Source organism: Charadrius vociferus, unplaced genomic scaffold, assembly GCF_000708025.1.
Source record: "Charadrius vociferus isolate BGI_N301 unplaced genomic scaffold, ASM70802v2 scaffold303, whole genome shotgun sequence".
NCBI classification, from domain to species: Eukaryota; Metazoa; Chordata; class Aves; order Charadriiformes; family Charadriidae; genus Charadrius; species Charadrius vociferus.
The window spans coordinates 20,457-44,433 of record NW_009647756.1 but is presented as its reverse complement, the minus strand read 5'-3'; positions in this window follow the sequence as shown (position 1 = coordinate 44,433).

Sequence of the window (23,977 nt, the reverse complement as noted above, 5' to 3'; positions counted from 1 at the left end):
AGTATCAAAGGCAGATTATGATGTTAAGTAGTGCCCAGAAGTGGTATGTCAGAAAAAAAAAAAAAGTTACGATCCCAACAGTGATTTTTGAAATTCAGGCAAAATTATGTATTTTTAATAAACATACAGCTTCCTGCAGTATTTGAAATCAGGGATCGAAACTCCAAAATGAAACATAGTACAAGTACAGCTGAGATTGACTTCAGTGGTTATTACTGCCTGAGAAATAAGAAAGGCAAGAATAAAGGTAGGTGATACAAGTTTAATGTTTTCCAAAGTTCAGCAATTTTGTGAGCAAAATGATCTGCTTACAGTGTGTTTTTCAGATAGAAATAATTTTATCTCTAGTACTAAATTTGGAATCAGTGTACCCAGCCATCTGCATCTGTATATGTCAAGCCTAATATCTTGATTCAGGGATTAAATTTGTACTGTGCTCTTGCTTGTTTTTCTTCAGACTTTTGCTGTATCACTTGGGGTTTTTTTCTGATGTGTTGTGTAATCTCATTGGTGAATTTTGTTGTATTTCTTGCTTACTGTTATCTTTATGAAAAACTTGGCGAAAGTTTGTGAAAACTCAGTGTGAGAGCCCTTATACCTTTATATGTCAGTTAGCCAGTGGTATTAATATTTAAAGCAATTAATGCTCTTCCCTTCTGAATCCAAGCTAATGTCTTCTAACAAAACCTACAGAATTAAGATATTGTACTCTTTTGTTATCTCTGGATGCAGCAAAGCACATATTTTTGTATCTTTTTGAACATTTTGTAGATTAGTAGCTGAATTTCTGGTAGTAAATGCATTATATTTTTGAGTTAATAAATGTCATTTTCTGTCAACACTTATCTTCAAGTTATAGTTCTGCTGAATTACTCGTTGTTAATTAAGAATAATTTTATCACTTTGGTTAACATAAGAAATTGGGACATTATTAGGGCGTTGGCCTTAATGTTTCCATAACAGGTTAACTGCTTTAATCTGGCTGTGTTGACAGTAAAATTGGGTCTTCTGCTTGGACGTGTAGGAGAAATACATGTTTGGTTAGACCGTTATCAAATTGGAGGAAGTGACTAGAATTGGTAAAGCAAAGACAGACACAGTAATAATAAAATTAAAAAAAAAAAAAAAGAGGGAGGAAAAAATGAAGCAATACAGGATCACGCAGAACACTGTCGCTTTGCTGATACAATTTATGGCGGTACGCAGAGGTCATGATGTCACTCTGTGGCGGTCCCAGCTCTTCTCAGCTTTGTACTGGTTTCCTATGGCTCGCATCAGCCCAGGCCTAGAACACTGCGTTCCCTTTTGTGTACCCCTCCTTATTTATTATTTTTTCCAACCAGAAGAGATTAAACAGAAGAGAGTTCAGGGAGGAGTTAGAAAAATAATAGAGTAAAAGGAAAATGACATTAGCAAAGATATCTGCGTACATATATTGGCGACCCGTGTCTGAATTGTCTGAAAGCAGTTGTAAAGGGTAACTGTAAAAAGTGAAAGTGGCTTCTAATTGTAACAAAGGGCTCTTAGTGGAAGGGATGGATCTAAGACTTTGTCTATGTGTGATGGTGTTATCCCCTGGAAAGCGATCGGTAGGAATCTAAGTTGTGTAAAGCATCAGTGGCTGTGTAATACAGAATGATACAGCTGTGGTAGGGTGAGGGATAGGCAGCTCCTGAAGTCCCCTCTTGTATGATTGTTTTTGATAGTTGTGACATGTTCTGATTCTGAACCCTAAATAATGCCTTTGACCTACTTTAGTATAACAACATTGAGATTATGGGCCATTTACATCATGAAAAGAAAAAGGGAAAATACACCGAAGTATTTCCTCTTTTTAATGTAGTATTTTTTCTTCGTTAAACGTTCACAATAATATAAAGCAAAATACAGCAAAAATAGGATTCTGTTATGTTTGCCTAACGTAGGTTCATATAATCTTGTAAGCGCCATGTGACATTTTCGATTTTATTTCATTTTCCCTTTAAGCTTCAGACTGGCAGTTAAGGTGCCCTAAAGGGGTCTTTATTCTAGTTGAGGCGCTCCAATTCCACTCACCTTTTCTTCCTTTTTCTTTTCTTAGTGGTAGCGTTTTAAGTTTTGAGGGTTTTCAGGGAGGAAGTGCCATCTTTTCTATTATGGTCATTGGCAGCTGAAGCTACTCGGTGCCTTTTCAGTGATCTTAACAATCATCAGTCAGCCAAAAAATGAGGAGTACCTCGTAGAATTGCAGGTTACGTGCGCATATGACCCTGATTCAGAAGGGTAAGTGTCTGTAATTTAAGAAACTTGTAGGACAGGTTGTGTGATCCATTCTGTGGTTGGCCATCTCGCTAGCTGTCTGGTTCTTCTCTAAAAAAAAATGCTATTTAAAATGTTATGACAATTTTTTGGACACTTGTGTTTTAAAATCACATGATCGTAAAAAACTGAACTGTGAGTAACTATGTGGAGGTTGTAGATTGGTCAAAGCACAGGGGATTACAATTAAAGATGAATATGCTAGGAGAAGTACACAGGGAAGAAAGGGGGGGGAAGCACCTCTGTCTCCATGTCAGAACTACCAAGTTTGGTATATGTTCCCCTCGTTTCGTGGTACCTCAGTTGGGCAGCGCTCCCCAAACCGTGGTGGCCATACCCAGCCTTGAACGGAGGTGTCATGGTAAAACTCCAGTGCCCTTCCCAACTTCCCAAAGCAAATCTAACAATGTGACTGTTTCATCCTCATGAAAGTTTTCAAATGTATCCTGGCTTCCTTCAGTTCAGAATGTAGCCCGTCAAGTAAAGAGCATTAGTCCTAACATTTGGACAACATCTATTTCAACTTTCGATCTGAATCTTTTTCTAATACAGCGCTGTTCACAAAGAAAGCAGATCAGGTGCATGTTTTTTCACATAATTTTCACATAATTCCTTGTTGTCCTTAAATTTGATTATCTTTAAATATTTTGTTTATCTTTTTTAGGGCCCAGGTTGTTCTGCTTTCGTCCTTACAAGCAAACATTTCAGAAGGTTATGTGAAAAGGTGCAGATACAGTAGAGTATGTTTGTGGTTTTAGCTCTTGCTGTCACTCCAGAGCCACCGCTCTCAGCTGCTGACATGTCGCAAGGATCTATAACTTCCATTTAATTTTTCTTTTAAAACTGCTGATGAGCTTTGCAGGTGCCTGGGAGGCTGTGCAGGATGGCTGGAAGCAAACTGTGGTAGGCAAAGTCCTTGCAGCAAATGGTGCTTTGAGTGGACATGGTATAAGTGTGTTTTTCATAGTCTGCGTTCTCCCTTCATATTCCCCAGAGGAACTTTGGGAGCCTAATGGTGAACTTGGAAACGTACACGGTGGCGTCAGAAATAAGATGCCTATGAAGGAGCAATAATAAAGGGGAGAGTATTTCACTGCAGTCAGTGATTGTCTGGAGATGAATTCCCCAGCAGTAAATTCTCAAAGTGCTGGGGCGTCGTCTGATAACATAGAGGAAAAATGAGCAGTTTACCTGCATGTTGTAATTAGAGCGTTAGATTTGCGGTACCGCTTTCCTGCTTGATTGCCAATGTGTAGCGTTTCAATGGTCTGCGTTGTTTGTAAGGGTAGTCCAGTAACCCGACAAGAATGGCAGAATTACCATGGCGTGTTTGTATTGTGTCATCCAAAATAAAAATCCCTCTTCCATTTGTTCCTGCGTATATTTGACATTGTATTTACCTGTTTGTATGTCTGTAAATGGTGCTTTACAGACATCTGAAAAGAGATACGGTCTTCCCAAGATTTTCCAACGCATTTTTATCTAATTACAGCTATTTTCAGTAGCTTTTCTAATTTTTAACACTTTATTAGGAAAAAAATGCACGTAAGTGATTCAGTTTTCAGTCCTGTCTGTTTACCCATGTTAGAAATTATTCTTTAACTCTGTGTGTTTGCTTTTTTAAGGGTATCATGACTCATTATTTACTCATGGGTAATCATCTTTAGTAAACAGTGCATCTTGTGAGAGCTAATACAGAGCTCCGTGTGTATCAGTTAGAGAGAGAGAGACCCCTCGATTCAGAAGCTCCTGCCAGCTGTCACCCCCACAGCTCATATCACCTCATAATATAGAGCTAGTTACAAAATAACAAAAATAATGTTTGTGCTTAGAGAAACAGGAAAGCTTGCAAATAAATCAGAACTCAATAACATGTATGACTTCAGGGCTGCAGCAAAATATACTCAGACATATACTACTGCAGATTTCTATTTTGTATCTGATATCTTGCTGCTATGTTTGGTTGGTATTTTATGCTTTTTCAATTAATGAAAGCAAAAAAATGGCATGAAATAAAATAACTTAATCCTGTCCTTTTTCTGTTACGAGAAGAAAACATCCTTTGCCTCTATTGCCAGTTACTTTCCTTAAAACGATATTGGAGGTTTAGGTTTTGAATCATCCCCTGGCTGACTAAGTGTTGACTCTCTCGTTTTGTCTCCTATTTATAAAAGAAGTGAAAAGATTTAGCTCATGAATTTTTCATATAGACTACAGACGCACTGTTTGGGGCCAAACGCTGTCCTCAGTCATGTCAGTGTCGCCAGTTAGCTGCCTGAGTCCATGGCAGCGCTGTGAATGTGTTTTAGCGTAGCACTGAGACTTAAATGTTTTGTTTCTATCGTGCATATGGGGGTAAGAATTAAGCAGATGATAGATAAACTGATTATAAAAATAGATAGGAAATAGAGGTTCATTTTCCAGTCCAACATGCTGCTGCCAGTACTGAAGCAAGAGTAAAACCATTACTCACTGCCCTGCGGGTGCTGCACCCTGCAATGAACGAGTACCATATTTTTAAATATCTAGTAACATCATGAAAAACTGAAGTTGAAGCAGAAGTTCAGATCTTAATTAGTGAAACTGCCTTTTCCTTCTGCGGTGCTGCCAGCCAGAAAATCTGATTATATTTTAAACTTTCCGAAACGGACTTTGCCTTTTTACTTCTTGGGGTCTGTCTGTGGAACTAAGAGCGAGGGAAGGTGGAGTACAGGAGGCAGCTTTACGTGCCTTCATCGACTGCTTTCGGGTTGGTGACATCCCTCCGAAGTTTCACTTTCAGGGCAGCCCTTACCCCTTTATTCTTTCAGCCTCCCAAGATTTTCTGTACTTTGAAATTAAAAACCAAGTTAACCTTTGACCAAGAATTTCAAAATCGCCTGATGGAAAGCCCTTCCCTTTCTGCTGCCTGATAAATGAAAAACTCTCCTCTGCTTATAGGACTCAAAACGCCTCTGTAGAAAAGACCTGAGGCTTTATTAATTCTGAATTGCAGTTTTTCTCGATAATTCTTTTTAGGAGGAGGCACCCCTGTTAAGTGCTTGAAGCTCTTCCTTCCTTTTTGACCTGGAGAACAGAAAACTGGGCAAAAATAATTAGAGAGGAAAATGTTAGTAGCGCTACCGTGATGTGAGGACCTTACCCACAGCTGGGGGTCTGCAAGGTAAATACAGGATTGCTCTCAGCCTTACCAGCTTGAGATCTGTCTGAAATGAAAGAAGGCAAACCCAAAGAAAATGAAGTGGAAATACAGCCCCCCCGCCCCCATGTTTTTTTGTGCTGTAATGAGGAAAAAATTCCCTTTGCGCTGAGACAGCTTGAGGTTGTTTTGCTTCCCGTTGCTTGTCTGGTTCAGCATCTCTTTTCTGAACAAAGGGCAGAGCATGGACCATTGCTGGTTTCGTAGTCCTCTCCAGACGGTGGGCACGGGCCGTCTCAGCCCCCGTATGCATTCTTGATGGAAGACAGAGAACGTTTTCTGGTATCAGGGTAGATGGCATATTTTATATTTGAAATTCTGGTCACTGCCCCACTGCTCCCTGCATGAGCATCCTGAGGTTTTGGAATGGATTTGTTAGCGGTTTCATGGATTTCTGTCTTCCTCACGTAATGCTTTTCCAAACTGTCTTCTGATCCTGTGGTTGGGGAGCTCACAGGCGCGCTCGTGTGCTCTGCCCTGTCTCCCGGAGGGTTTTGTGTCGAGGAGGGGGCGGGCATTGGTACCACCCTGGTCTGCGGGGTGAGCCAGCACGGTGGCCACCGCTGTCTTAGGTCCACCCCTTCGCTCCTGCCAGGAGGCTTCATCCAGAGGCGGTTTTCCATCAGACGCACATGGTAGCATCAGCGGCATGGTTTGGCAAATGGGCAGTTCTTATTCTTCTTGGAGAAGGAGACTTCCAGGCTGCATCCCAGTCTGCAGAGCTGGTCAAGTGGTCGGTGTCTCTCTCGCACCCATAGGTAGCCCAGCAAGCTCTGCAGCGCCGGCTGTGCTTGTATGCTGGATGCTTGTGTCTCAGATGGGGAAAGTCAGAGATTTCTGCTTGTGATCCATCTTTGAAAGCATCGGCGTAGGGCAGTTCTAGAGCCTTTCAGGAGGCGACATGTCCCTGGAAGGGACATTCTGTCTAAGGCAGTCGTTTGTTGTGGGGTACACAGTGTGGGAAGGCAGGCGTGACACCAGCTATCTGTCACTATCAGGATAATGCAAGATAGGTCTTTTAAGAGGAATCATAAACATGTTTGGCATATATACACAATAAAGTGTCTCCTGTAAGACTCATTCTTCCAGTGTTGCCTAATCAATTTGGTGCGTTGTTTTTGAAGGTTTGATTTCTTCTGTGCTTTGCATCTCCTCCCGGTACTCAGATGTCTGGCTGATGAGGTCTTTTGATGCGATGTGCTGTATTTATAGCCCTTATGAACTTGTCTTGCAAAATCACTAGATTGTAATCACTCGCTTCTTTTGAGTACTGAATCCTAAATATGCAGACTTGTTGGCACTTAGAAAGCTTTATTTATCTATCAAAATACATTAAAAACAAGTCAGTCTGTCAGAGCCAGCTATCTTGAAAGGGTTAGGATTAAGACAGCGGCTTCACCCAGTGGCAGCACTGAGGTGGATAACAGTAGATATACGGACAGAAAGATTGGGGAAGAATTAACTATTAATTTAAGTATCTTGGAGTTAGAAATTGATGTTTTCCCAGAGCAGGTCTGTCATTATCTGTTTTGCTCTCTCCACGGGCAGTTTCTGATCCCTGTAAGTCTGCTGCTGAATGCATTTTGAAAATCTTTTCAAGGATAATTGCTGCCACAAAGGTAGATATTCTTACGTTCGGTGTGATGCCTAGGTTATAAAACTGGTGGTATCTCTGACTACCCATTTCCTTGTTTTTTCACTTTTTCCTGACATTTAGAAAAAGAGGTGTTAGGGAATGACACGGGTAAAATGGATTGACTGTCTTTCTTTTTTTTGATATCCCAGCTTTTCTTTGTGAAATTTCCTGGATTTTTCTTTACTTTTAAAATTATTTTCTGTGGAAAGTTAAACTTCTCGGAGAGGTTGTTAGGCATAGAACATGAGCTATGCTAACTAAACAAAGAACGTTTCCTATTGAAGCCGGCGTGAATTGCTATCTGCATGGCAACATAAACACAGAACGGAAGAAAACAGGAGTTTTAGAAAGAATCTCAAGAACCTCATAAGTCCTTCTTTTGCTACTAAAATATCTTAAAAATGGAGAGAAAGCTGATAAGGCACTGTGTTGGAGATAGGCAATACACTGTACAAAAGCAGAAGTGTAGCTTTTGGCTTATATAATAGGGGAAAATGTCACTGCAGATTATACTAGTTGCACTAAATGCTTTTCTATTAAAAGCAATTGGGTTTTTCTCCTACTGTGCATATAGAGCTGCTGTCTTCTGTGCTGTAGCGTTAAACCAACGCAATTTCAGCCATGTTGAATTGTGAGGGTTTTTTTTCCCCAAAATTCTATGTCTGTCAGTCACTTTACAGAACTTGCTAGGAATTATGAATATAAAAGTTGTGTGGCAAGGAAGCGGACTGCTGTCCCACCCGTCTCTGCTTTTCAATACCTTTTCATGTGAATGCAGGATTTTGTGCTGTAAAAATATGAAGCAATCACATGTAAACTCAGGGCAAAGCCGAACTTAAGAGTTTTGAAATGTCAGTTCTTCAAGCCTTGTGCGGGCAAACTGCTACTTATGATAGTCTTGCTGGGTAAATTCTTTTTTTTCTTTTGATGCTTAGCGTTTATATTCCATGGTAGAAATATGATATGTTTGGTTTAAACTCCTGGAGGCACAGTACTTGAAATGGGCTGATGTGGCATACACACCACCACGTAAACAAAGTAGACAAGCTTTTGTTACCCCTATTTTGATTTTTCTTCTAACAGGCAGTGTTTAGTTTGTGAGAAATCTAAAATGTGACTTTTTTCCCCTCCATTTAAGAAAAAGGCTTGTTTTTGTGGTGGGTTGTTTTTTTGGTTTTTTTTTAACTTCTCAGTTGAAAATCTTTGCGGTGGTATTTTGTTTTGTTTTAGGAAATAAACCAGCCAAACTGGGCTTCTCATTTTCTCCAAATTATGGTGCTACTCTGATAATAGTTAAGGAATTTATTTTTTGCTGGTTCTTGATACTAGATACAGGATCTTAAATTTTCAAAAGTGACTCATGATTTGGCATAAGGCCATTTTAGAGTGCATAACCTAAAACATCTGAAAGATGGTATTCAGTTCTTACTGGGAACAAGGTTCCATTAAAGACATTTAAGTTTGTCAGTGAAATGCCCAGGCATCCAAAATCAGCACTTGTATGCAAATATATGTTATTAGATTTCCTTTCAGGCTGTGATTGAAAGCTTTTCATAATGTGAAAAAAGTTAGAAGATTAAAAGCAAACAAATTTTTACGTCTATCTCTCTTTACATGATACAACGTGATGTGATGATATTATAATTTATGATATAATGTAATTTATTATAAAACAATTGCATTATTGCCTGCGTTCTTGCAAAGGGAAGGCAAGCAGGAATAACTGACAGCTAGACAGTATATTAGATTTTGCTAATTTTTATGCCACAGTCAGGCAGATGGTGTGGTTGCAGCTCTATAAGCTATTATGATCTTGGTTTCCTAGATTCTAGACAATTCTAGCTGGGTAATAGGAGTCCCTATAGTTTTCTCCTTACAATCCTTACAGCACTAAATGATTTTAGTGGCTATTTCTCCTTTTTTTGCGTTTAGCTAGTGATGGAGCTGCTACCAACAGGTGATTTGGCGACAGCAAATATCAGCTTGTTGGTCTGTGATTCCTCGGGGCTGTAGCAGGGGGGAGGCAGCAAGAAAGAAGTTGCTGAGTGGCCTGATAGAAAAGAAATGGGTAAATCTTTTGCAGCAAAATGTAAAACCTGGCAAGGGTTCTCAAAACAGCAGCACCGCAAAAGTGCCACTGAATAACAATGTATATATCGATAGGTAAAAGCAGAGCGCTGTGTTTATTCCTGCCCAGGAGGCATTTTTCAGATCTTTTTCATCAGTAAATACCTGTGAGGATAATCTGAATCAGTACATTGTCACCAAAATACATCTATGAAGACTGTCCGTAAGCATGAGCTTGTCGGCGTGTTTCATTCCCAAACACTGGCCGTTGTCTATTCACTGCTGAAACAATGGGGAAAATCATTTGAATATCATAAATATAAAGGTCTGATTTGAAATAGATGAGACTATCACAGCCATCTTTTGCATTTACAGCATCACTTTCAGCATAGCATAAAATGAAAAATTAAAAAATTATTTTGGAGTTCACCATGGATACATGCTGTGGGACAGGTTTGCAGTTCATTATTGTTTTGAGTGAAGAAGCCAGGTAAAAAATCCAAGCAAATCTAAAATGGTTCCATGGAACAGGCAGATGTTCATCAAAATAACATGATAAGAACTGTCAGCATTCGGTGGAAGACATGTTCATAGTTAATCATTTTGATTCTTTGTCGGTGAGGAAACCACAGAATATTCTGTCCAAGTTGTTAAAGATGCCATCCAAAATGCTATCCAAGATTTTGATTAAAACAGAGTATGCCTTTTGCACAATGAGATGTTATGGCTGGATCTAATTAACGATGAACAATTGGAACCATGGGAAAACAAAATAAAATAACGATTCAGATAAGTTATAGAGCTTTTCCATTACATAGTCCATATGACCGATCCCAAATACGATAGTTGTGCATTGAGCCTGAAATAAAAAAAAAATAAAATGTTGCAATATTATAGAAACAAAAGCTCTTCTGGTTTGTAAAATCAAAAATGCAGATTTCTCTCCATTGTAACTTTGCTGCAGTATTCAGTTGCTTTGTCATAGTGTACTTCTCATGCATTTGCAGAAAATAATTCCTTCTTTATAACCAGGAAGCAAACCAAGTATGAAAGCCTTTTCTGAACGAATTAGAGAGAAGAGAAAGTAGTATATTTTGTGCCTAATGTTGCCTATGGACATGGAATCGCGCATGAGAGTGATCAGGCTGGAAGACTATGAACCTCTGCCTGTGTGTCCCCCCCCCCTCCCCGTTTTCTCTCTCTGAGTTGCTTCCCTGCCCCTCGCCTCTACCAGTGGGCTTTGAGCATCTCCTTTCGCCACCAGCTCTACGCTGACGTGGAAGGCAGTGGAAGCGATGCTACCCATTCCTCCCTCCTGTCACATCGGGACCCCTCAGCCCCCGTGCGCCATGGGTTTGCTGCACGTGCCTCACGCCCCTTCGTTCCTCCCTGCACGTTCCCGTCGCACTGCCTTCCTGCAGCCCTGTCTGGTTCGATGATGCGTGCCAGAGATCAAAACGTCATAATTAATATATTTAAAATAAGTTTCTACATGGAAGACACATTACTTGGGGTATTGATGTCTGTTGCATTGGATCTGGATTTCTCTTGACCATCTAATTAATCCTAGTGCCTGTCTCCATCAAAGCAATTAATAATACACCGGTGTATTTTTTGTCATATATAGCATTAGCAACTGTTTTGGTGTGTTGAAGGCTAACCTTAAAAATCCTATACATAACTCTGCATGCTACTGCCCACCAATAATTAATTATTTGCAAAACTTAAACTGTGATAATGAATCACTGATCTTAGAGAAGAAGTTTGGGAAAGTAATTCCAGTTTCATTTACTATAGTTTCTTGAATAACAGTCAGATTCTTCCTTTTTAGTTTAACAATAAGCCAATAGGATCAAAAGGATCTCAGGATAACTTCATACAAAATGTTTTGACTTTGTTTGTGATCTCCAGCTCAATGTTTTATTTTGAGGAGATGTAGGTATCTTCCTGACTTAACAAGAACAGAAATTGTGGAAGCCATTGATAACTAAATAAAGAATGTGCACCATGTTATAAAATTACTTCTCATCTATGTTGTGCTCATGGAATATATTGAAGTGAAACCTAAAATCCTCTTTAATTTAGACAGTGGGATGCTTGAGGTCATCTTTGCTTTTGTGTTTCTCTAGTCTTGGCACAAGCTGGCTGGCAGTTTGCTTCAGAACATCATCAGACAGAGCTGTAACTGGTACGGGTGCCCTGGGGAATGCCGTGCAGCTGGCCACAGGTCTCTGGTGCACAGAGAATGCCTGTCCTCCAGAGACTGCTGGTGAAACAGGAGATCTGAAGTACTGGCCACCATGGGTTGGGGCATCCTACTTCTGTGTGTCCAGGTGCCTTTCTTGTCCACATGGACCAGCACAAAGGCAAGAAGGTCTTGGTCCATTGAGTGTGTTACTCAACTTACGCATTGTCACTCACGTGCCGGTGGAACTCAGTGTCGGCAGTGACCCTGATCTGCAGCCGGAGTGGCCTCTTTGGTCAGTTGTTCTCCTGCTCCCACTCATCGTGCAACCGTGGGGCTGCTCCGTGGGAGCTGGTGGGGACTGCGGGACTGCAGGCACCGCTTTTTGGTCTCCGCTTCCGTTTCGTTGCCAAGACTTGCAGCGGCTGACATGCTTTGGCTGGTTGCTGGAGTACATCATCTACCTTTAGTGTGGTTTATTGCTCTGGGCTCAAAAGTTTGCTCTGCTCATTTATCATCATTTGCTAACTGTAGAACAGGTATATGCTACCAACGTCAGCCTATGTAGGAGAGCTTGGCAGAGGCTGCAGGCATCCTTTAGGGATGACAGGCATTTAAAATCCCTTTTATGGTAACGTTAAAAGGGTCCTTAGTGTAAGTGGTGATAATGCTCAGAGGATTTCTTAAAAAATTATTTTGCGTAAAGTATTTCTTTTAATATACCCTTATGCATAAACCCTTTCAGTATAATTACAGCTTTGTAAATCCTCATTATTTGTTCTCTATTTGTAACAAAGGATTTGTCTGTTGAGTTACAACTGCAAATACCTCATAAGCCCGGCAGCTGAGTATTATCTGTGATATACTGGGGGGGAGAACAAGCAAATACCGCTGTCTTTCTAAAAATACAGAAATGTAAATGAAGCCTTTTTTATGGAGCATCCAAAATGTGGAAAATACCACTTTCCCCTTTCCTGCTAGTTGTGCATTCAGAAGTTTTCAATGTGTGTGATTGCAGTTTTGAATTTGAGTACTTTGATAGATTTTTTTTTCTGATCTCCTTTGGTAGAAATAAACACAAAAGGCAATTGCAACAGATTGGTTTTGATATATTACTACACAGTTACTAAACAAATGTTTAAATCTGTGAGTTTGTCTCTTAATTGGAGTTTAGCCCAATTCCACCTTTCAGAAAACCCCGGAGCTTCAGCATGCTTGACCTTAGCTCCAGAAAATAAAGCAAATATCGTTTCTTAAGGCTTTTATCCTGTTAGCTTAGCCAGAAGATCTTGATTCAACAATATTTTGAATTTAGTCATAGTTGGTTATCACTAGCAAATGATGGCGTTGTCACTAGTGGTGTTTAGCACCACCTCTCCGTGCTGAAGAGAAGTTGGGCAGCTGCAGAGACTACTTAAATGTAACCGTGTTTTAGTAAAGATTTATATTTGCAGTATAGATACTGGGCATAGGGAGACATATTCCAAAACCCTTCTTAGAAATAGCTGTTTCTGTTTTGTTATCTTTTTCTTATACAGGTAATCAAAACTGCTGTTTAGAAAACACTTCCCAGCAGAATTGTTGGTCTGATGGTTATACAGCGTTGTTGCACAATACTCCTTAAAATCTTTACTCTACCATAAATAAGAAGAAATTCCTCTCCTCTCTAAGCTTGCTTTCACTGGCATTCACATAGCAGATTGCTATTTTATTTATTCTATTTATTTTATTTATTTTTCGTAGCTTTCAAAATGTATGCAGAGCTTAAGGACATACTGCTTGCTCAAATCATGCAGTCTGTGCCACAGTTCTGAACTGCATTGGGGCGATTTACGGGGATGTGTGCTATACGTGGGACTTAAATGAGGGCACGTGCCATACAGGTAGAAAAAAATAGAAGAAAGAAATGTAAGGAAAAAAAAAATCTTAAAAGCAAAGATAAAGCAGTTAATGTACTAGTTCATTGTACTTTTTTTCCCCATTAGATGCATGTATTAAACCTTTGCTTTCATAGAACTTTCTTGCTTTAATTTTGGATGGAATTACCGTGAGAGCTGCAAACCAGCATGCACGTGTGATGGCTGTCATCCACCATCCCAAGCAGAACATGGCACCACCAGCTTCGTTATTAGAAAAAGTATTGGGGGGAAAAAATATGCGTTCTGGATGTGTCACGAGTTGGAGATTGCCAGGCCTTAAGCTCTGGGATCGGTTGGATTGGGACTGGCACCCTGGAAAAAGTCTGTCGTGTTTTATTCTAGGACTCAATAATGACATTCCCTGGCTGGGGATATTGTGCAGCCATATTTACTGTACATTCATCCTTGAAGATACTAGCCTTTTTAATTCTGCCATCCCATAGAAGACAAACTAGGGGCAATTAAGACAATCTTAATCGTTCTCATGTCAATGGGGTGACTATGCACAGAAAAATACGTGCTTTCTGATACAAGGTTTGAAGATCCAAGTCTTATCTCTGCTGTAGTTTGTGCTTACTCAGACATATGGATACTGATTAAAATCAGGCATCTAGTGTAAAACAGTCTGAATCTAAGGATGAAGTGTCTCACCTTGTTTTGGCTGTCTCAGCTTGTCTGCACTCTGGGTTCCTCTTCAGTAAGCTGAAGGAGGAGAGGAGAAAACTCCAGGGTGCTGTTTGCACCACTGATCTCAGCAGTGGTAACCTCCACCAATAATGGCAGTATGTGGTGAAACACGTGTGGGATGAATGTCCCTAAGTCCCCAAAACTTTCCATTTCACCACCTTCATATGTTGCATTTAGCGCTTGGAGGTTCCCCTCAGATTTGAGTATTGTTAGTTTTTTGTGAGGTTTTGGGCAATACTCAGAAAAGCGATAAACATTCCTAGTTCAGAAATAAGTACGAAGGCTTGTTTTCAACATCCTGATGATTTCATAGTTGGGTTTTTGATCCTAGGCAAGGTTCTCAAGCCTAAGGTGAATAGAAGGTTTCTCATTGTCTACAATGTGCATCGTTGCACTTTGGGTGGCACTGGTCCAGGCCCTACAGAGATGACATCCTTAAATACCTTTCAGAGGGAGAAAATAATTGGGTTTAGGGCATATGATTATGTTATGCACAAAGAGAATAGCTGCCCTTTAGTGAGATCCACTTAGTTCTCTTGAATTCTGTGAATCCCTATGTTGCAATAATATATTAGCTTTTCCTTTTACTGGCACAAATAGTATATTTTTTAAAAAATAGTAGATAAATAAGTCTGAGGATTTTAAACAGTTCTTTTTTGTACAGTTTTTATTTTACAAGTCAATTAATTTATCTTTGTCCTTTTTTAAGTAAAGAAGAATTGCGACATGAACATTTATAATGTAAATAAAACGAACTGTAATAGAACTTGAAGGTATACTAGCCAAAGTGTATTTTAATCTTGTTAATTCATCATTAAAAAAGAGAATTGTAATGGGAGTGCTGGCAAAACAGGACTATAGCCATTACTATCTTTGGACTCTCCATTTACTGGAGAGGATAATAGCTTCTGGATGGCATATTTGTAGCATTTTCAGTAAAGCAGCTGTGAGTTTTTAGCTCTTTGGGATGGTCTCAACAAACATACAATAGTAGTAATGGAGATTTTTTGTGTCCTCATTATTCTATTCTTGAACAGTTGGGTCAAGCTACCTGGCTAAAATTTAAGACTTTTTAGGCCCCGGTGGAGGACTATCGTCCAAAAAGTCATTGGACTTCATGATTTCTATGACAGCCAGTCATCAAGAGCAGTAATAAATGGTGGGTGAAGAAAGAAGAACGTGCCTGCGTGTTCAGCTCTTCCTTGGGGAGAAGGACAAACGTGAGACAGTGGCTCTGTGACTGGTGATGCCGGTGGGGCAGCAGAACACAGACCACGTATTCCTCTTGCGTTTGGCAGTTGTGTGCAGGCATGTATAGCTGTGGGTGGGTTATATGCAGTTTTTTGGCAACAATGGTTACTTTTTACTCTGTACATATGCCTTATATGGAGATATTTTATGTGTTTTCTGCTTTCCAGCTAGGATCTCATCTTTGCTGTCCAATCTAAACACGGGCTTTCTTCTAGCTTTTTGTCCTGCAGAGAGCATATACCCGCATGATAATTATAATTACTGTTGCACTGGTGGTAAACATTCTCAGGATGCATCTGTAGGTCCCAGAGTTTAGACAGTGCACAGAGGCGTATCTACAGCCTCCCTGTACCCACAGAGACAAAAAACAATCCAAGGCACGCTGTGTAGAGTTTCAGAAATGAAAATGCCTGTCACAGTTTAGACTTTGGCACGCTGCGGTTATGGCTTTTCACTCTACAAAGTGCATGGCACAACTTGCTAACTACTGCAAGTGCTGGAACTGTGAAATCAAATGGCCTTGAGTCAAGACTGGTGGGGCAGGAAGAATTAAATTACGTTTCTGTGCCAGCAAAGTTCCTTGCATCTTGAGGAAGAACTTTGCTGAGGGAGGTCACTGAGATTTTCCCTGTTGTGTTTTTTTTTTTTTTTTCTCAGTTGTTTTTTTTTTAACTGATGGGCATTTTAATTCTTACTGAGAGCTGCTAAACAGCAGAACTGGGAACCAAACTTATTGGAGTGGCTTTAGGAATGAATTTATCTCTTGGTTGGTCCCCCACCCCTTTCTTTTTCCTTCCTCAGCTCTGATGGAGTGAGAACTTGGTGGCCTTTCCAGGCCTGTTTGGCTTTCAGTGATCTTTTGTGAAGAAGGAAATTGCAGTTGCTCTGCTCAGTCAGTCTTCTTGTGGACCTCTGAACATCAGAGCATCCTGTGGGGACTCCAGAAGGAAACTGAAGCAAATTCTGGGGTGATGGTGAATCTGTCTGGAAGACTGAAAATATTTGCATCTCTTCGTAACTTTGAAGAATTTCCCTAGTTGTTTCTTTGTAATTGAAGAGGTCTGTGAAGGATTTCAGGAGCCTAGAAGTAATTTTTAAGAGGATTAATAGGATTTTGATGGATAATAATATACGTAGAAGAGGAATGGTGCCCTCGTATATCTGCTCCCTAATATGGTATCTGTTCAAAGACCTAGGCAGAATATGTAATTTATATCTAAATTTTGTGAAGTGCACCTGGATGCCTTCTCTCCTACTCTGTACTGGATAAGTGCTGAATCATTTGGAAAGAACTTGTTTTAGCTAACTGGGTGTATTCACTATAAGGGATCAAACACATGTTTTGGTTAATGGCAAGATATATTGCTTTATCTTCAGTTTTTCAATTTCTGTTAAAAAGCATGCAACAGAAAAGATGAAATAATAATGACTAAAAAGAACTTTTATGTGTACAACTCCATGTAGTCAAGAATTTTCTAATATACATGTATTCGGCTGTCTCATCAATTTGGCAGTATTTTCTGTGGTTCGACTGGAGTAGGTGGTGAGTCTTCTTTAAGAAGAGTCATGAACAGCATCAGTAGCAAGGTACATTGTTAAAACGATCTCTGTCGGTAGTTTTTTTTAGTGTTAGTTTTAATATTTAAAAAACAGATTCATAAGGAGTTGTTTTGAAAAAGATGGAGCTTGAAAAGGGTTTATGATTTTTTTTTTTGTATCTGAATTGAAAGGATAATGGTAAATACTGTGTTGAAATTGCAGAGCCTTTTGTCACTGAGTGTGGATGGTTGTCTGCGTAGTTTAACTGAATTGTATTGATGTGCTTTTGAGGCAGTCTTTTTGACTTTTGAGGCAGATTTTGAGAATCCCTCCAGAGTGCATCCAAAGTTAACACATTTGGTGACTGGCAACAAATGCTGTTTTTACTGTAAAGAGGCATATGCTTAGCAGTATGACACATCCGAATATTGCAATGAAAATGTTGTCTTTTTGGGGGGAGTGGGAGATCTTCCCCTCCATCTCAGCAAGGAGGTCATTAAGCGTGACAGCAGTGCAAATAGTTAACAGGAAATGTTATATTTTTATGTGAAAGCAAAGAGCCCACATGAAGCTCTTTGCTGAGGTGACAGGGGCAGATAAGGCAGGGAGCCTGACAGGTCTTCTGCAGGGACTATTGGGTGCTTGGAGCCTCACTTACCTAGTGTGGTTTTGGGCACGCTGGGGTAGAGGTTGTCTCCACTTGGATAGAAGCCAGGTCAGCTGCAGATAGAGTGAAGCTTCCTGCTACCTGATGGAGAAAAATAACGGGCCCATCCTTCTCTAGGACGTGGTCCTCTTGGACAAATGTCTACTGAGATCATCAAGCTGGGCAGGCAGCAGGGCCCGTGAGAACGTATGATGGGAGGTGCTCATGGCCCTCATTACACCTTGTCCTGTTATCACCAGCTAGATCAGATAAGGGAAACTTATGCAAATTGTTTCTTTAAGCATGGTAGGATTTTTATTTTTTTTTCTGGGAGTCATAAACCCTGCCAAAGTCAGCTTTCGTTCTTCTTTGAAAGGTACGTAGGATGAGTTAAATATTCTTCAAAGCAGTCTGCGCTGTGAGTGTTCCTAGTGTAGAAATACTTCGCTTCAAAAGCTGTGGATCTTGTCACAAGTCCAGGATGACTTTTAGTCTTCTTCAGACTTGCCTCTGTACCTGCTTTGTGGTTAAAACAGGCTATCCTGTAAGATATTCCTTTCCCTGCCCACAAAGAACCATTCTGATCCCATAAACTTTGTGCTGTGGACCACTGTAGTATTGGGACAGGTGAGTAATAAAGAATAAGAAACATAGTATGTCCTCAGTTGCACTCTGGTTAGCTTCAATGGGTGTTATGCATGAGAAAAGTAAGAAGGATTTGGCTTGTGCTGTAATAAATCCCACTCAATCCTATTGAAACCCTGCGTAGCATCCAGTGATATAATATCTACTGGTTCTGTCCCTCGATGCCTGCAGTGCATGCAAAAGCTGTCTTAAGTTACCTCTAGTGAGTGATCCAGACCGAAAGCCAGACGTGCAAATGTGAAGTAATCTGGTGTTGCTGAACGTTTTAATAGCCAACTATCAGAAAATTAAACCTGTGAGGTTTCTTTTTTTTTTATTTTACTAAGTAATGGAATGACCTTACAGTTGTTCCTCTTCCTTTAAAGGTATACATGTGCTGTGGGAAATCAGACATTGCAAATGTCAACTATGATGAGCTGATTCATAAAAATGGGATCTTGTGCCTTTTCTCAAGTGGATGGTTAATCTAATGAATTAATGCACTTCAGGAATGTTTTTTTTTAAGTTTACCTGTTCCATTTCTGAAATAGGATCATTTTATAGATTACTCATGAAATACCAGGTGAACATGCTCTAAATTAAGGGTAGAGGCACTTGTGCTATTCAATTAAGCTTTGCTTCCCTCAGATTGACAGAATCACAGCTGTTCCTAAAAGACTCTGTTATTAACCTCTCTGTCCCCCAAAACACAGTATTTTCATCGTAGAGCAGGGAATTCATCTCATCAACCACTACATTGATCACATGCTTAGGGCCAGGCTTCGAATTCGTCCTTGGCGAAGACGAACAAGGTCTCTCCTTGTTTTCTCTTCATCTGTAAATTTCTAACCATACTGACTGATGGCTAATGAAGTGTACCGAAAGTGCTAGAGGTTGAGATGCTTTGCCTGTGACTCAGCGTGATTTTCTCTGCTTTTCAACAAATACCAGTAATAATTGTCAGATTTTGTTAGACTTGTCTTTTTGTTTTCTAAATCCTGCTGTGTGTTATGCTAATTTCGAAAATGAAATAAGATAAAGTGTGATTCTGTTATTGCATATATTAGTGGCAAAAATTTCTCATTTACTCGGAGTTACCAGAATCCAATTCCCAATTACAATACCGATGCCCGCAAGTAGTTCTCCTTGGTTGTAAAGGACTCAAGGAAAGTCACAAAGAAATGAAAGCTTAATTAGTATTTTTGCAGGCCTCAGAATACATTGATTGTTCTGAGTCATGCCAGAACGTTTTTGAAATAGTCTTAAAGCTTATCTGTTTTTTTCAGATTTTGTGATGTAAGTTGGTAAACTGTTGGTAAATGTGCCATTTAGGGTGAGTTGAAGCAGGTGTTTAATGAAATGGCTTGATGCTTTCATTCTTCTATAAGCGCCACTGACCCTACCTGTTTTGGGATGGAACAGAAAATAGCTGCTTTTTAAAAAAAAACCAAACTTCCAGGCTGGCACCGTCTTTGAATAGGCATAGTCCATTTTGTAGTCCGTTGAATAGTGCAAGTCCATCCTACAATATAAAATTTCAGGTGTCAAATAAAAATAACAGCAATACGAATACTGGTTGTAAAGTACTGCTTGCAGTGAAAAGAAACCTATAAAGCGTGCCTGATCAGCCTGTGGTTTAGGTGATGAATTGATTAGATCAATTAGTTGTATTGATATTTCCAAAGCATTTGAAATGTTTGTTCAGAAACAACGGCTAATTAAGATAGTAAATAAATAAAGGCTTCCACCCCAGAGTGTTGAGAATGATTAACTCTCCAAAATAATGGAAAGTTATTTCAGTTATGTAAAAAGAACTCCACAGTTTTGGTATTAATTGAAGTGAAACTAAAATAATAACTTCAGAAAGTACTTTTTACCAAATGGATCTTTAATACAGATTTCTTTATTCTTTTCAGTGAACGAACAGAAAATGAAGCTCTAATAAGGTAAGATTTATTTTTTTTTATTCCACTTTAATAAGATATTTAAGTTAATTGGAGGTAATTTTTAACAAATATGCTCAGCATTTCAGAGTAGATCCCAGACGTGGTGTGGGTCGGTATGTCAGAACACAAAAAGTAAAGGAGACAGTATTGCAGAATGAGTGTATTTGGCTATTCGTTATTATTACTAAGCCACTATTTGGTCTTTGAATCAAAATAAGATACCTGCATAGATGTGGAAACTTCTTTTTGCCTATAAGGAATATACAGGTAATTATTTTTCAGCAGACTCTATAGTTTTCACTACTCAGTCAGTTAAAATTTTTACTTATAAGGACAACTTTTTTTGCAGTTTGAAAATGAAATGTCAGAGTATATGCTGATAAAACAAGTAGCTTTGTAGTAAATTCTTGGGTTTTGAGATGTGGTGGTGGGAGTTTATGAATTACGTAGTTAAATAAATGTATCTGTAGAGAAGTGAACTTTACTAGGAGTATTTCCTCCTCTTCTGTGTAACTTGATGGAGGCTGCTGCATTCTGGAAATAGATTCTCTATGCATCTGCTAGATAAGCAAAAGGCAGATGAAGGTCTTTCAAAATGTTATCAATAGAAAGGGGTGTTAAAAAGGGGTTTTTATCCTTTTTATTTCTTTCATTGCTAGTGAGGATGCTGACATTCATGTGCTGTGTTATCTAGAAAGTGAAGCAGCTATGTCGAATAACATAACCAGGCCTATGACAGCAAGTTGTTCTGACAGGCAGCTGCAGTACAAACCTGTTCAGAGCATTACAGAAATATGTAATTACTTTTCAGTCACAGTTTCAATTTTAATAGCCATTCACAGGATACCAAGGAAGGGAAGCGTTGCTGGTTAGTGTTTTCCTTTCCTCCCATATTTGCCTGTTTTGGTTTTTATCGGTGGTTAAAGTTAAGAGCTCGCAGAGTTGTTACCTGGATATCGTGCACCTATTTCAAGTCAAACACCTTCCAAATGGAAGTGTTATTAAAAGGACTGTTTTTTTGTTAAACCTGCTCACATCTTACACAAGTAAAAGTCGATACATCTACATAAAATGTGTTCCTGATTTGCAGAGGGGCATCCTTGGAATAGGGAAGCGGGAGGCTAAAAAAAAAATAAAATTAGCTAAGCTATGCGAAATGTAAACTGTTTGAAACCACAAGTGAGTAGAAATGTGAAATATTAATGGAAAAAAACAGAAGTGTTGTGAAAAAGTAATGAGGTGTCATATCACTTTTTTTTGTTGTGGAAAATTTTAAAGTGATGTTGTAAATAGCAGACAAACTAGCTATGCATATTCTTGCTCTGTATTAGTATGTGGAGAGTATGTACATGTATTTGCAGTTACAAAGGTGTGTGCATATATAATATATCTCAGAGACAGCAAGATGCTGCTGTTCTGCACCAAATCCGTGTGAATGACTGAAGGCCCTTCTGGAATAGAGTCAGCTAAGGAACTTTATAATGTGTTGAGAATCGTATGGGTAGCACAGGGATTTAGTAAATGCCAGAAGAAATTCTAGTTCTGAGCAGTCTTTGTACACTGATCTCATCGGCGTCTGTGATCCAGGGAGGACACAAGTCCTCCTTCTGTCTTCTTACCAGGATTCAGCCATACACGAACTGGGCAAACGCTGCAAAAACGAATTAAGCTCGCTGTGTTTGTAGTTGATCACTTAACACAAGAGAGCTTTATGCGGAGCTTCTGAATGCTACAGTAATAGAAATGTCGAAGTAGTATGCCTAAGTAATATAGCATGACAGCAGTAGTGGAAATTTACTCGTTTTGTTTCCCAGAGTCACAACTGGAAGTATTTTAGGGTACATATTGCTCACTCCTGGATTTTTGCCTTGGCAGGGCCTGCGGAAGTACTGGGTCATTCTGTTAGCAGGATTTTTATATGATTTTGACAATTGAGTAGTAGAAAAACACCTGCCATCAGCCACCTATTTCTTTATGAGATAACTATATTATTTAGTAACTACCGATCCGGTTTGAGCTAGAATGTATCAGTTAAGCTAAAAAGGAAACTGCCAATTGCAGGGCTATTTATCCCAAATTTCCAGGTCTTACAAATGGGTGGTTGCTATGAAAGCTGGAAGAGCTTGTTGAAGAAGATGCTCAGTGCCTTCCCGTCTCACTTGAATTGACTTTTCTCTTTTGGTCTCTATAGTCAAAAGCTATCTATAGTCCCCCTGCAGCTGCTGTGCATTGGATTCAGGAATACCTGTTTTGATTTGCCAAGCCGGCAAACTGTTTATCTCAGGTAAGAGAATTTTGAGGTGTGATGTGGTTAGCATCTAAAAATATCTGCGTAGGGAGATAGGACGGGGCTCCAACAGACAAAAACACAGCAAGATAAGCAAGAGGAGTTCACGTTGGAAATACGAGACCATAGGTGTAATTAACCATTGGAAACGCTCAGAAGGGAATGTGGTAGATCACTTGGAGTAATTAAATCAAGATTAGATCTCCTTCTGAAATATCTTCTAGTAGAGTTACAAGTTCTTGTGCTTTGTAAAGAAATTGCTGCGTGAGGTATTAGTGCCTGTGCCAGGCAGGAAGTCAGACCAGATTATCATAAGAGTTCCTTCAGGCCTTCTAAACCCACATCTCCACCAACAAAGGCTCTTATGTGGTACAGGCAGCCACAGAATTTCCAAAATCAGAGCCGGGGCAGGTCACTCTTGTTTTGATGGTGAAAGGTTGAAAAGTCTTTTGAGCAGATCCTTGAAGAAGCGCGGTGCTGTGGGTACGGTGCCGCTGCCTGCACAGGGTTTGCCTGCCATGGTCGTCCCTACCCGTACCGAGCCAATTTCTGCCCACAGACACATCTTTCTGCATAATCTTCTAATATCTCACCTGTCTTGCTTAGCAGCTTGTGTTTTGTATTGAGAGCACTGTGAAGCAGCAATTTATCTATGATGTTTGTTGAATCCCTTCTGTGATGTAACTAAAATCCTGAATGAATTCGGCATTTCCTACAGTTATTCTGTGAGCGTAACATAGGATTTTCTGTAGCCAAATGTGATATCTGAAATCTTAATATCTGTAAGAGTAGAAAGATCAGGTTAAATTTTTAGCAGATTATGCAGAATTCCTAATATAAAGTAATCTGCTTTGCCCAAAACTGAAAAAAACCAAACTTTTGTGTTTGCTCTGGGACTTGCATGGGATACAGAGAGGTGGTGGAGGATACTCGCCTTCCCATTCTCATCATCAGCAGGGAAGTGCATCCTGCTTTTACCTGATAAGAGGCAGCAGATCCTTTTTATAGAAAATACATAAAAATGGTTGATCAAAAAAGTAATTGTTTTAGTAGAAGAAGCACAAAACACTGTGTTGAACAAGAATAGCCCTGGCTCCTTTTTGTTGCTTTGATAAGTTCATTAATTTCCACGTCCAAAATTGATCAGGGGTTACTGTGCAAAATCATGCAAATGGAAAAATCTATCACCTTGAGTTCAGAGTTACGTCATCCTACTGCACTTGCGTAGCATCACTTCTATTACAGGAATGTACAGTGTAAATCCACAGTAGCATGACAGGAGCAATAGCTAAGAGCTGTGCTGGCCCTACGTGTGCATAAAAAATTACTCGTGAGAGTTTTCACCTAATTCTGGCTCCGTTGAAAGACCTGTGAAAAAGCTCTTTTGTAAAACTGTAAGAACTTAGAGCTACCCAGGGTAATTTGAGGGTAAGCCCAGGCATGTCAGAGGATTTTGTGTTCTGGAATACCTGATACCCGACCTGCTGGGAGGTGGTGGGCACTTGGTACCTGACTTCATGTTCCTGTACTCTGAGCATCCCTACTGCTCTCCTTCCCTGGACTAACCTGTACGTATGGTTTACACATGGCATTCTAAACCTGAATTGGGAAAATTATTAGACTGAAACAATAGGAAAGCAAAAATAGAGAAATACCCTTCTGTTTGATAACTCAAAGTCAGGTGGCTGAGATA